Source organism: Oryctolagus cuniculus, chromosome 15 (assembly GCF_051225735.1).
Source record: "Oryctolagus cuniculus isolate XC-2025 breed Fujian yellow rabbit chromosome 15, ASM5122573v1, whole genome shotgun sequence".
NCBI lineage: Eukaryota > Metazoa > Chordata > Mammalia > Lagomorpha > Leporidae > Oryctolagus > Oryctolagus cuniculus.
The window spans coordinates 80,699,262-80,712,618 of NC_142881.1; the positions used below are offsets into that span (position 1 = coordinate 80,699,262).

Below are 13,357 nucleotides of genomic sequence, written 5' to 3' on the forward strand. Positions count from 1 at the left end.
GTCATCAGGGGAACTGCCACAGCTCGCACCACCTCCACTGAGACAGGGCTATGCTGCCCTGCCCCTCTCTGGGCCACCTCTACATACACTCCCTGGCTCCCCGGAGGGCTCAGTTTCCCTGTCTATTCCAAAGGAAAAGCATCATCCTTGTCCCTACCTCACCCCTTTCCAGCTATTGACATAGACTGGAGGTACTGCCCCTCTCTGGCCCTGGGGGCCAGACCAGTCCAGCTGTGCCCTGTGAGCCTCTGCATCTGAAGGGACCTCTTGAGTCTAATTGTTCTCCTCTGAGGTGAATTGTGGCTGTCCATGTGGAAGAGATGACAGGGCAGGGGCACTGTCCGATTCATTTCTGTATGTCTCTGTTCTGCTCATGACCACCTATTCTTTGTCCAATAAACCTTCTGTACTCTGAACACTAGTTTGTATAGTGTGAATTTTACATTCTGATGGTAGATTTTGACAACAGGTATCCAGACAGCTCCAAGATGTGCTCCATTCCTAAAATACGCCTTGAATTAGAAAGACTTGATCCAGTTGACACTGGCTTCCAAGCTACTCAGACCAAGGGCTTAGTGAAAATCTTCCACACAGAGCCTGCAGGTCTGGGTACCTCAAAAGAGAATGGAAGTGGTCCTGGAAAAGTTCTGGGGACCATGGACCTCTGAAAATGGGATTTCTTTTTTCAGAAGATTCTACTGAGAGATCTGTCAGTATCATAGAAATTTGAATGTCTAGGAACAAGAGACAAGGAACAAAGCTGGGAAATCTACCAGTAGGACATTGCAAAACTCCAGGCAAAAGATGATGGTGGTTAAGTCAAAGGTGGCATTAGCAAAGAGAAGGAAAATCTATGGAAAATGCTGCTGTTTTGATGATAGAACCAAAGGAACTTGTTGATGAGCTAGAAATGTTAGCAAAGAGCTAAATAAATGAAGAAGCCATGTCCTGAGTATCTGGCATAATGCAATTGTTTTTCATTGAGATTAGGAAATTTGGAGACACAGGGAAGAATTTAGGAGTTTCATTTTGGAAGTATTACTTTTGAATGACACATTAAGTACCCAAACAGAGAGTTGCAGTGGACAGCTGGATAACAACATTCAAGTGTGGAGTTCAGAAGGGGGTCTGAATTGGAGATAAAAATGCCTGGGGTACCCGAGTATAGATAGCATTTTAAGCCATAGCATTAGGTGTGCTGACTAAGGCCCAAGTTCTGCCAGAAGAGTGAACACAGCCTGTCATGTCATTTCATCTGCCTGGAATTCTCAACACTGAGACCCAGCTCATGCGCAGGAGCCAGCTCTTCCAGGTGTGGCAGGACATCCAAACCTTTCTCTTCCTGGCACACAGGCAAATATCTACCTATCCTTTTGTATCCAGGAGGGGTTTATGATCAGCTCTGGCCATTGGAATTAGGTAGAAAGTGATGTGTGCCCCTTCTAGGCCCAGCCTCCAGAATACTGTGTTTTACCTGTTCTTTATCTGGTCTCCATCTGATGTCAGAACTAGCAAAATGAATGCAACATCAATCCGCAGATAAAGTTCACTGTCAAAACATCCAGATTGGTGATGTGTATTTTAGTTACCTAAACACAATAGATTTCAGCCCTTGCCATTGACCAAATTCTCTCATTGTTTTCTAGGAGTGGGATTGTGAGATAGGAATCCCTCTTAGACCTCAGCTCTTATTACAGTCTCCACTGTCTCCAGCCTCCCTGGAGCTGTCCAGAGTCAACAATGGGCCCAGGGAAGCGACAGAAGGCTCTGTTCCTCCAGGTTTAGGATGATAATTGGAGTGAAAGGCCTTAGCCCACACTGTGCAGAGCACTCATCCTACTTCACAGAGCCACAGGAGACAAACACAGCTCACATCAGACCTTGAAGGCTATGCTAAGAACTTGAAGTTTGACTGTAAACAATATGGGAAGTCATTCATGACTTTCAGCACTAAAATTGCACCGTACAACTTTTGAGTTCTAAAAACACACCCTAGAGGCTGTGTTGAGAACAGACCAATTGTGATGGAGGATTAGATATTAATGGTGATTTGGTCCAGAGAGTTGGCAGTGAAGACTGGGAGAAGTGTCTGGATTCTAGGTATATTTATGTAGAGGCAAAAAAATTTCCTGTTATGTTTCATGTAGCTCTCAGATCTCACTTCCTCCTTGCAGTTAGCCCATTGACCAAATGTAACTCCCTTGAAGTCTTCCCCACTCTATCTGAAGTGGCCCTCTTACACTTGTCACTCTCCATCCTCTCCTGCTTTATTTTTCTTTGTAGTCTCAGGCACATGAAATGATATGTGCCATTGCCAACCTATTCATTGCCATCTGTACAGAGTGAACACTGTCTTCCTGAGGGCATGGATTGGTTGTTGCCCTCAACATATCCCCAGAGCCTAGAATAGTGTCTGACCCACAGTCGACCTCAAATATTACTTAAGAAAATGAATGAGCCAATACAATCAGTCTTGTGGGGCCCATGAGTCTTGTTCCTAACACATCAAGCAGTAAACACAAGGACCACCACTGCAGTGTATTTGCTATGATGCACAGACATCACCTTAGTGGCAAAACAAAGAAGTGATCTGGCCTCAAGCCACACCTTTCTGCCTAGAGTCCGAGTATCTCTGGAAGGCCAGAATCTAAATATCATACCAGTACAGGACCATTACCATCCAAGGCACCAGCATTTGGATAAAGATCCCAGATTATCTTCCCCTTTAATACTCTTATAAACTAGTCCACCTTTTCTAGTCTCATTCTGGTACAGGCTCATCCCTGCAAGGGCAAGAGCTGGCCAGATTCCCAGCAACTCAGTCATCTCACTGCTCAATTCTCCCTCAGGAAGTGCTGTTCAAATGTTTTCCCTGGACCATCTAACGGCAGCATATGCTGAGGCCCTTAGCATCTTCTCAGATAAAGCCAAGTCCCCCTCAAGTAGCTACGTGTGCATTCACTCTAGGCACTATGACATACAGAAGCTCTCTAGGACTTATTCCTTTGCAAAATTGAAACCATTATGCCTGTTAAACAACAATGCCCCATTTCTGTCTCTTGTCCTTACCACAATAAAACAAATAAAAGGGGGCAGTGGTGCAGGAGGAAACTTTCAGAGGTGATGGACAAGGTTATTACCTTGATGAAGTAGTAGTAGCAGTCATGGGCATCTTTCTAAACTCACCAGCTTCTGCACATTCAGTATGGGCAGATTTTTGTGGGCCAATTACACCTTAATAGTGTATATTATGTATAATGTAAATCAATGTATTTTTTTAAAAAGTCATCATAATCTTTAATAAAAAAAGAAAACAACAGAAAAAATGGAACAAAGAATCTCACAGAGATTATCTGGCTGGACGGGATCACCTGCCTCCCACAGCAGGGGCCAGAGCCATGCAGAGTGGGCTGGAGCCACTTACTGAATGGACTGGGGCTTGGAGGGCATGCCAATGTGCACCCCCTGCTATTGCTGCCGAGTCTGGCATCTGCAACCCCTGAGGTTCCACAAATGACCTCATCCCCAGTTCTCAATTTAGCACACCGGAGTAGCCAAACCCAAAGGCAGTGTTTAGAAGGAATTGGTGGCCGGCACCCCAGCTCACTTGGCTAATCCTCCACCTGCAGCACTGGCACCAAGGGTTCTAGTCCCGGTTGGGGCACCAGATTCTGTCCCGGTTGCTCCTCTTCCAGTCCAGCTGTCTGCTGTGGCCTGGGAAGGCAGTGGAGGATGGCCAAGTGCTTGGGCCCTGCACCCGCATGGGAGACTAGGAAGAAGAAAGTGGCTCCTGGTTTCGGATCGGCGCAGCATGCCAGCCGTAGCAGCCATTTTGGGGGTGAACCAATGGAAGGAAGACCTTTCTGTCTCTCTCTCTCTCTCACTAACTCTTCCTGTAAAAAAAAAAAAAAGGAATTGGAATTGGTTTCATTATGGCATAGCTTACTTTTTTAAAATTAAAAAAGGTGACACAAGAAGAAAGGAACTTCTCTGCAAACTACCCAGATCCAACTACCCTACACTAACAGATACTTTTCCTCTTCCTTCCTTCATGCATATTTTCCATGGTTGTAACCTTAGGAACCTTTGAAATTTTTGCCCTTCATTATGCTCAATAATCTACCATAACCTTGTTTTTCTGTCTTAGAGTCATTAAAACACTATATTAATGGTTTTATGAAGCGGCATCATGTCAGAGTAATATAATGTTTAAACAATTCTCCTATTGTTGAGTAGTTAAGTTGATCTCTTAAACACATTTTTGTTGTAATCATTGTTATAGAGAGTGCTTAACAATGTTCCACACATTTTAAAGTTAATCTCTATTTGTTAACTCATTTGATCCTCACCACAATTCTCAATTTAGGCCCCATCATGATTATCCACATGAAGAAACTGGGACACAGTTTAGTCACATCATTTGCCCAAGGTCACCAGGTAGTTAAGAGACTTGTCAATGAGCAAGTTCAAGAGCAGACCTGTCAGTGCACACACTAACTAACCACACCCTTCTTTTGCTGCAACAAACTTATCTGTGCAAATGTGGAGATTTTATCCTGGAAAAAAACTGCCATAAATTCATAGAGTTTGAAACTGTTGGGTCAAGAAAAATGTGAAGACCTTTATGTCTCTCACTAAATATTTCCACAATGTTGTTGAAAGGAGTTCTTCCCATTTCAAGCCTTACCAGTCATGAATAATCATGTCAATAGGACCATATACCAGCCAACTTCAAGTTCCATTATCATAATTTTTCACTTTGCTTAGCATCTACAAAATGACTTCTAAAGGTAGCGCACATTAGCGATTCTTTGAATACTAAAAATGATGGACACCTTCCAATCAATCCTTGGCTAATTGTAGATGCTCTTTTTTGTTCACATCCCTCACACAGTAAAACACTGCATTCTTGAGAGTGCTTGTGCATTTGAATAAGCTCTTCATCTTTTCTCCTTGTTAGACTTGACACAAACATGTCCTTTTCCTCTTGATCTTGTTATGTTCGACTATACAGAAGTTTGCTCTTTGTTTGCTTTCAAAGTGTAGGTATCTATTAGATTCTGCTGTGTTGACTGCATGATGGTGGTCGCATGGAAATTTAGTCAAGATTCTTTTACGTCTTTGATAGTAAATATTCTTTTTAGGAAAATAAGGATGACAATATTATGTATGCCATATGATAGATGACAGGAAAAATGAGGGCCCAAAACCATCAGTTAGAGACAGTAGATCATCATGTTATCTGTTACCATGGACGGACTTTATTTTTTTGTTTTTCACATCTTATCGATCATGGTTGGAGTGAAAAAAACCATTGATTTTAAGAATTCTATTGAAAAAAAAACCATCAACTGTGAAGATAGTATTTAGAACACCCTACAACAGAGAAACAAGTTTATGATAGGATATTCTGTAAAATGGAGGACTAAAAATTTTGAGGTCACTACAATCACAACTGTGCATACTGATTTTTATATACACAGATGTATTATTTTTATCATGCCACTGTTCTACATTTTGGACTACAATAATAGTGCTTGAATTGATTGCTTTAGATTTTCTAAGTACCCATGTAACCAGAAAATCATCAATTGTTTTATTTTACTATTTACATCTCATTTCTTTTTTCATGTCTTATTACAAGGAATTTTAAAACACTGTAATTAGCTTGAGGGAATCCAAGCAGATAGAAGCTTACTTTCTGTCAAATAAGTGTCGTGGATGTATTTGGAGAAATTTTCTCCCCAGGTATTTGCACTCCTTACACTTTCCATGGCCTTCAATCAGCGGCATCATTGCTTCATTTAGAAAAGTGATACCAAATTAAAGCCTCTAAACAGAGGCTTATGGATTTCAAAACCCAAGGTTTTGAAGATCCCACACTCTACTATTTGTGCTATAAAAAAAAGATTTGTGCTATTCATGAAGAAACCCTCACCCCAGACTATATTAAGATTCTCCAGTCGTAGTGATGGATAGGTAGCCTGGTGGTTGAGGCATCAGTCAAGAGGCCCACATCCCACCCTGCAGTACCAGGGTTTGAGTCTGAGCTCTGCTCCTGATTTCAGCTTCCTGCTAATGAGCATCCTAGAAAGCCTCAAGGTGGCACAAGTAGTTGGGTCCCTGTTACTCAGGTGAGAGACCTGGATGGAGTTCCAGCTCCCAGCTTCCACCCAGTCCTGCCTGTTTTAGGCATTTGGGGAGTGAATCAGCAGACAGGACTGATGTCTTTCTCCCTCTGTCTCTCCTTGCCTCTCAAAAAAAAATTAAAATTCATTTTAGAGGAATGGCTCTCCAGACAGGACAAAGCAAAGAATCAATTAAGTCACTTTATGGGGCTGACCCTTGGAGAGGGAAATGACAACAACTCAAGATTGGGTAGTGAGATCTAAGAGCACATTACCAAACAGAGATGAGGGACTCACCGAAGCCTTCAATTTCTCTGACTTGGCCCTACCATTCCTTCTCCCAGATGCTGCAGGGGCAGGCTCCTGTTCAGTGATGTTCTGTGTGCTCCCAGGTACCCATCTGCAGCCTCAGGCGCTGTGCAGGGAAACCTCTCCTCAGTACTGCCTTAGCCGGGGTCAACTTCCCAGGGGCGAAGTGTTAAACCCTCCAGTTCTGGAGTCCTGGTGACTGAGGGCTAGTAGAAGCTGTTGGTCACCTCTAGCTCTGCGCTCCTTCTCCCAGGTCCTCAACCTACCACCAGCATCTGGGGGCAGGGGACACTATTTCCCCAAAGACATTGCCAAAAGAGGATTTGTCTAGTATTTTTAGATCCTATGCATTTGCAAGCTCTCCTCCAGCAATTCTGTAAAAACAATACTCTCTAGAATCAAAGTCTTTGGTGTTTCTTTACAAAAACTTTTAATCCCATGTTTGAGGAGGGTTGGGTTCCAGGAGAGGGTGAAGAGGAAGAGGCTCTCTAGTGGCCACCATAGTCAGATGGTGTCTGGCTGGGCCCCTCTGTCAGCTGGCAGATCATTAGATCCACATACTCTGTGCTCTGGGTGCACATAGACAGTGCAGCAATGGGGACAGATCTGGGCATTGGGCTTCATTGGAATTCCTCCCACACCAGCCCCAAACAAGCTGCCCTTTACTGCCTGAGGTTTTCAGATGATGCAGGTGGTGAAGGATTATATAGTGAATAACTATTTATTATTCCAAACCCAGGCCCTCTCAGAGGGCTGGAATGGCTCCCTGGCTCCCCAGGCCTCAGCAATGCCTGTGGGTCCAGGCAGTGGGTATGCCTGTGGTTTGGGGTTTGTTCTGCCTTCATTGTGAGCTGAACCTCCAACAATCACTGCGCCCCGGGTGGTTGCTATTGATTTATGCTGGCTGTGAAACAACTGACTGAGGCAGCAGAGTGAATGCAAACTCAGTGGCATGTATTTCTGCCATGAGGAACAGAACTCTGTGTGCGGACTTGGCAGGCGCCCAATTAAGTACTTGATGATGATGAGTTGATTCGCTTTTCAGATTTTTGAGGCTTATGGGTTCTCTGAACCCCTGGATCTGCCTTTGTTCCTGCCCAGTGTGAATTACAGAGCTCTGTTAAGAGGCTTCAAAGGGCAGTCCCTCCCTCAGCCCACCTTCTCTTCTGATCTCCAGGGCTTTCTTACATTTTGCCTCTGCAAGAATTATGTGTTTTCTTCAAATATTTCCCCACCCTACCCAAAAATGCACCAAAGAAGAGAAGGAAAATCTGTGTCCTCGTATTTTCCAACACCACCACCTCTGGTTGCTGTGTGTATCACACAGTTCTCTCCTTGTCAGTTTGCCTTCCACATCTCATCCACCGAGCATCCCTCCATGGCCTTCAAGTCTCAGGACAGGGGCCACTTGGCTGCCCATGAGGTCACCACATGTTCTCCCCAGATGCCCTACACCATGCTCCACCCAAATCCTTTTAGCATGCCCATAGTAATACAGAGTGCCATTATTTCATACCTAAGAAACACCTTCCCCACTAGGAGCCACAAGAAGGGCGAATCAAGGACTATTTATCCTTTAATTCTCACACATGGAAAGCAGAGAAGGCATCAGTTCCATCACACCATGGTTAAATGCAAAAATGTGAATTTCAGAATCAGAAAGACCTGCCCAACAATGGCCAGGTACCCAATTCTCTGTTGAAATTGCCTCACTGATACTCCAATTCTGAAATTAATATATTCTGAAATAATTATCCTAATTGCCCAGTGTATAAAACATTTGGAGCAGAAAACACTGTTACAGTGAAACTTGACATCTAAATAACACTTGGTGAGGCATGTGACATGATTCAGGGGTTTGTGGCCAGGAAGTAACTTCCCCCCTTCCCGAGGGTTCATGCCTTTTAAATAACAAAGAGTCCTATTTTTGATTCCTTTCCAAAGGCAAAGATGTGCCCTCATTCTAAATCTATGCAGACACTGGGGAAGTTTATTACAATTGATAAAGGTCCAGCACAATATTTTTTGAGCTTTTTGGGCACAGACCTGACATTTTATATCCTAACCCAGCAAGAGTGAAAAAAAGCTTTCATAAAACATACCTAATACCCATATTACTCATAAAGTCTTCTTTTCACAATTTTTATTAATTGATTTATTTTCATTTTATTTGAAAGGCAAAGAAACAGACAGAGCTCCTATCCATTGGTTCACTCTCCAAATGCCCTCCAAAATTGGAGCTGGGCCAGACAGAAGCCAGAATTCTATCTCCCATGGGTGGCAAGGACTCAAAACACTTGAGCCATCACTTGCTGCCTCTCAGTGTGCAAATCAGTACAAAACTGGAATCAAGGGCAGAGCCAGGACTTGACCCCAGCCTAATATGGGATGCAGCCATCTCAAGTAGTTCTAAACTGTTGTGATAAGCATAGCATGCCAAACACCCCTCATGTTGCCTCCTGTTATGTTCTTTCCAGTTCACTCTATTCTCTAGGTATTTATTTATTTGAGAGACAGAGAGAGCTCCAATCCGTGAGTTCACTCCCCAAATGTTTCCAATGACCAGGAGTCTGGAACCAATGCTGCCCCCCAGGGTCTGCATTGGCAGGAAGCTGAAGTCAGGAGTCAGAGTTGGCTATTGAACCCAGGAATTCAGTATATAACCACTATGCCAAACATCCATCTATATTTCATTTTTTTAAAGAAAGGCAGAGTGATTGGGTGAATGAATGACAGAAAGTGGAAGAGGGGGAAACCTTCCATCTGTTGGTTCACTTCCCAAATGGCCACAATGCCCAGGGCTCAGCCAGGCCAAAGCCAACAGCCAGAAACTCTGAGTCTCCCATATGGGTAGCAGGGCAGCAGGGGTCCAAGCACTTGGGCCATCTTCCCCTGCTTTCCCAGGTGCAACAGCAGGGAGCTAGATCAGAAGTGAAGTAGCTGGGACTCAAACTAATGCTCACATCGGATGCTGGCATCATAGGCTGCAGCTTAACCTGCTGTGCCACAGCACTGGGCCCCATATTTCATTTTTTAAAGGAATACTGATTGTGAATCCCAAAAGGGTGTCTACTTCAGTTGCACCAATATGATTTGCATAGGACATACTGTGGCTGTGTGAGATGCTATCACTGGAGAAGGTGAAAGTACACAAGAGCTATCCATTATGGTTCTACAGTGCATTGTTGTCCGAAACTAAAAATAAGAACACTTAAAACAAAAAAGAATGCTGTGAATGCTGAATTTATGGTACACTAATGAGTTCCCTAATGATGTTCTAAGCATTGATCCCTCAAAGTGAGTTCATGTAAATCTACTTACTTATCCATGAATAGTTTCTAAAAATTACATAAGTAATATATAAGGAATAAAATTATAAATACCCTAGGAAGACAAACATAAAAAATTATATGAAAAAATAACTCTAAGACATTGCTCAAATTTAAAAAAACATTCTTGAAATACAGAAGCTTAATACATACTGTATTAAGTATTTGAATAAGGCATGGGCTTAATTTTATTCTTATAAAACTGATTGGTTTTGAGGGGAACTTGCTGACATGATTCCAAAGTTCACCAGGGCAAATAGAGTGGAGATGATTCTCAACAAAGGTCTCTGAGCAGAGCCATCAAGGAGAAACAAGGATGTGCCAGAGCCATGCACACAGCTTGTGAGAGCATATGGTAATCTGGTTGAGGTCACATTGGTAGCTCATAGCAAAGGGAAGCATTTTTTTGCTCATTTTCATTTAGTTCTCTCTCTGAATTGTGCTTTTTAAATGACTCATGACTCAAACAAGGAATCAAAATGGGAAATTATCATTTTGAACTGAACATCAATGGAAACAAAGTATTTCAAATTATAACTATTACAGGAAACAGTATGGTGGTGTCTAAAGACATTAAAAATAAAACTGCTAAAAACAAACAAACAAATGAAAAAACAAAACAAAACAAAAAATGCCGGGTTCTAGTGACGGTTGCTCCTCTCCCAGTCCAGCTCTCTGCTGTGGCCCAGCAGTGCAGTGGGGGATGGCCCAAATCCTTGGGCCCTGTACCTGCATGGGAGACCAGGAGAAGCACCTGGCTCCTGGCTTCAGATCAGCGCAGTGCGCTGGCAGCAGCAGCCATTGTGGGGTGAACCAATGGAAAAAGGAACACCTTTCTCTCTGTCTTTCTCTCTCATTGTCCACTCTGCCTGTCAAAAAAAAAAAAAAAAAGACACAAAGCAGCAAACCCAGGATGGACAATTCTAGAGAGCTAATGCACAGCACAAGGACATGCCAGTCACCTTCACATTATGACAAGGAAATACCTGACACAGGCCACATGATAAAGAGGTGATGGAGGTGCAGGGTCGAAGGGTCATATATGGTGACGTCTTCCTGCAGTCAGTCCCAAGGCCACCTGGGGAAGCACAGGGCAAGGGACAGGGAGCACATAGCTCTGTGTCCAACCTCCTCTCCAGGTAAAGCCACCAGGACCGCATCCCTGCCCTGCCCCAATGAGCTCCACTAATCCAACAATCTCCTCCAGGCCTTACCACCAGACACCACAGTCAGGCTGAGTTTCCACCCTTTTAATACTGTACAGTGGGGACTGAATTTCAATACGTGAAGCCTCAAGACAAGATACGTGAAGACACTCAAACTACATCCAAATCCTAGCCAGGACTACAGGTAACAAAAGTGTCCTGTATTGGGGATTCATGCTAAATGAATGGATTTTAACTGCTCTTGCCAGTAAAACAAAAAACACAGGTAACTACAAGACAGAATGGATATTTTAATCTGCTTCACCAGAGCAACCTTTTCATTATCAACTGCATCCCATATCATGTTGTATACCTTAGAAATACACAATAACATTCATTTTTATAAAAATTTGTGGGTTCAAGGCTGGCGCTGCGGCTCACTAGGCTAATCCTCCGCTTTGCGGCACCGGCACACCGGGTTCTAGTCCCGGTCGGGGCACCGGATTCAGTCCCGGTTGCCCCTCTTCCAGGCCAGCTCTCTGCTGTGGCCAGGGAGTGCGGTGGAGGATGGCCCAAGTGCTTGGGCCCTGCACCCCAAGGGAGACCAGGATAAGTACCTGGCTCCTGGCATAGGATCAGCGCGGTGCGCTGGCAGCAGCACACCAGCTGTGGCGGCCATTGGAGGGTGAACCAACGGCAAAGGAAGACCTTTCTCTCTGTCTCTCTCTCACTGTCCACTCTGCCTGTCAAAAAAAAAAAAATTGTGGGTTCAGTTAAAGCAGTATTGAGGGGTAGTTTATCATTAAATGCTGACTTTTTTTAGAAAAAGAAAGTTCTTAATTCAATGACAACAAATTCTATGTTAAAAAAAAACTAGAAAAAGAAAAATAAATCAAAAGCAAAGAAATAAAATGATGAAACTTAAGGTGAAATCAATGAATACTGAAGAGCAATAGAGGAAAAACCTACAAGTGTCCCTAAGAAAGTCAATAAAATTGATAATCCTCTGGTGATACTGGCCTGAGAATACATAGGGGAAGGAGACACAAATCACCAATTTCAGAATAGGGAATGGTGACATCACTCAAACCCTGCACACTCCTACATTAAAGGGATAATAACAGAATATTTTAACATGCTAATGTCAAGGAAACCAATGACCTAAACAGACGAGAGAAAGTCCTTGAAAGACACAACTACCAAAGCTCACAAAAGAAATATGCATTTTGAAAAACTATATATTTATTAAAGAAACTCAATATACAGGAAAATTAAAAATCCTTCACACACAAAAAAATTCCAAGAACTGATGATTCCATGAATTTTATCAAAATCTCAAAGAAGAAATTATAACAGTTTTGCATAACCTATTCCAGAAAATTAAAGGAAATACTGCCTATCACTTTCTATGAGGTCAGCATTACTTTGACCTCAAAACCACATAGAGATATTAAAAGGAAAACAAAAGCTGCAGACCAATAGCCTTAATAAATATATATTCAAAATTATTAACAAAAATTTAAGCAAAGTACATACAATGATAGGCAAAAAGGGGCTGGTACTATGGCACAGTGGGTTAAAGCCACTGCTTGAAGTGCCAGCATTTCAATTCTATTTTGAGTCTGAGCTGCTCCATTTCCAATCCATCCTCCTACTGATGCACCTTGGAAGACATCAAAAGATGATCCAAGAACTTGGAATCCTGCCACTCATATGTGAGACACAGAGTTCCTAGCTCCTGGCTTCAGCATGGCACAGCCCTGGCTATTGTGGCCACTGGGGGAGTAAACCAGTGAATGGAAGATCTCCCTTTCTCTCTCTCTCTCTGGTTCATTCCTTGCCTTCCATATTAATGAATTTTTTAAATGGCATACAAGAAAACACGTTATGACCAAATGAAGTTTATCCCAAGTATACAAGATCTATATATATGACATCACTGTTATTCACGATATAACAGACTTTTAAAAAATCACTCAATACATACAGAAAAAGCATTTGACAAGAATCAGCATTCAGGGACCAGCACTGTGGCATAGTAGGCTAAACTGTCTGCAGCACCGGCGTCCTCTATGGATGCTGGTTCATGTCCTGGCTGCTCCTCTTCTGATCCAGCTCCCTGCTAGTGGTCTGGGAAAGCACTAGAGGAGGTCCAAGTGCTTGGGCCCCTGCCACTCACATGGGAGACCCAGAAGATGCTCTTGGCTCCTGGCTTCAGATCAGCCCAGCTCCAGCCCTTGCGACCATTTGGGGAGTGAACTAGCAGATGGAAGACCTTTCTTTCTATCTCTCACTCTCTCTGTAACTCTACATCTCAAATAAATTTAAATGAAATTAAAAATAAAAAAAGAATCAGCATTCAACCCTAATAAAACTCTCAGCAAAGTAGAATAGAAATGTTTTCAATATGAGCAGGAAATATACTAAAAACCTGCAGGTACTATCA

At 42.9% G+C, this 13,357-nt stretch overlaps 1 long non-coding RNA gene across 11 annotated transcripts in view; it reads right to left on the reverse strand.

Annotated features, from left to right (window-relative positions):
• LOC149122102 (uncharacterized) overlaps positions 1-13,357 on the reverse strand; it is a 140,324-nt gene that overhangs the window by 40,719 nt on the left and 86,248 nt on the right. The window contains exon 4 of one of the 11 annotated variants that reach the window (XR_016221075.1): positions 3,297-3,893. The exons of 8 other annotated variants lie outside the window; for them this stretch is intronic. This is a non-coding gene — a long non-coding RNA (uncharacterized LOC149122102). Of the gene's footprint in view, positions 1-3,296; positions 3,894-10,825; positions 10,845-13,357 lie in introns of those variants that run through there. 2 more of the 11 variants (XR_016221069.1, XR_016221071.1) reach the window with 2 other exon arrangements.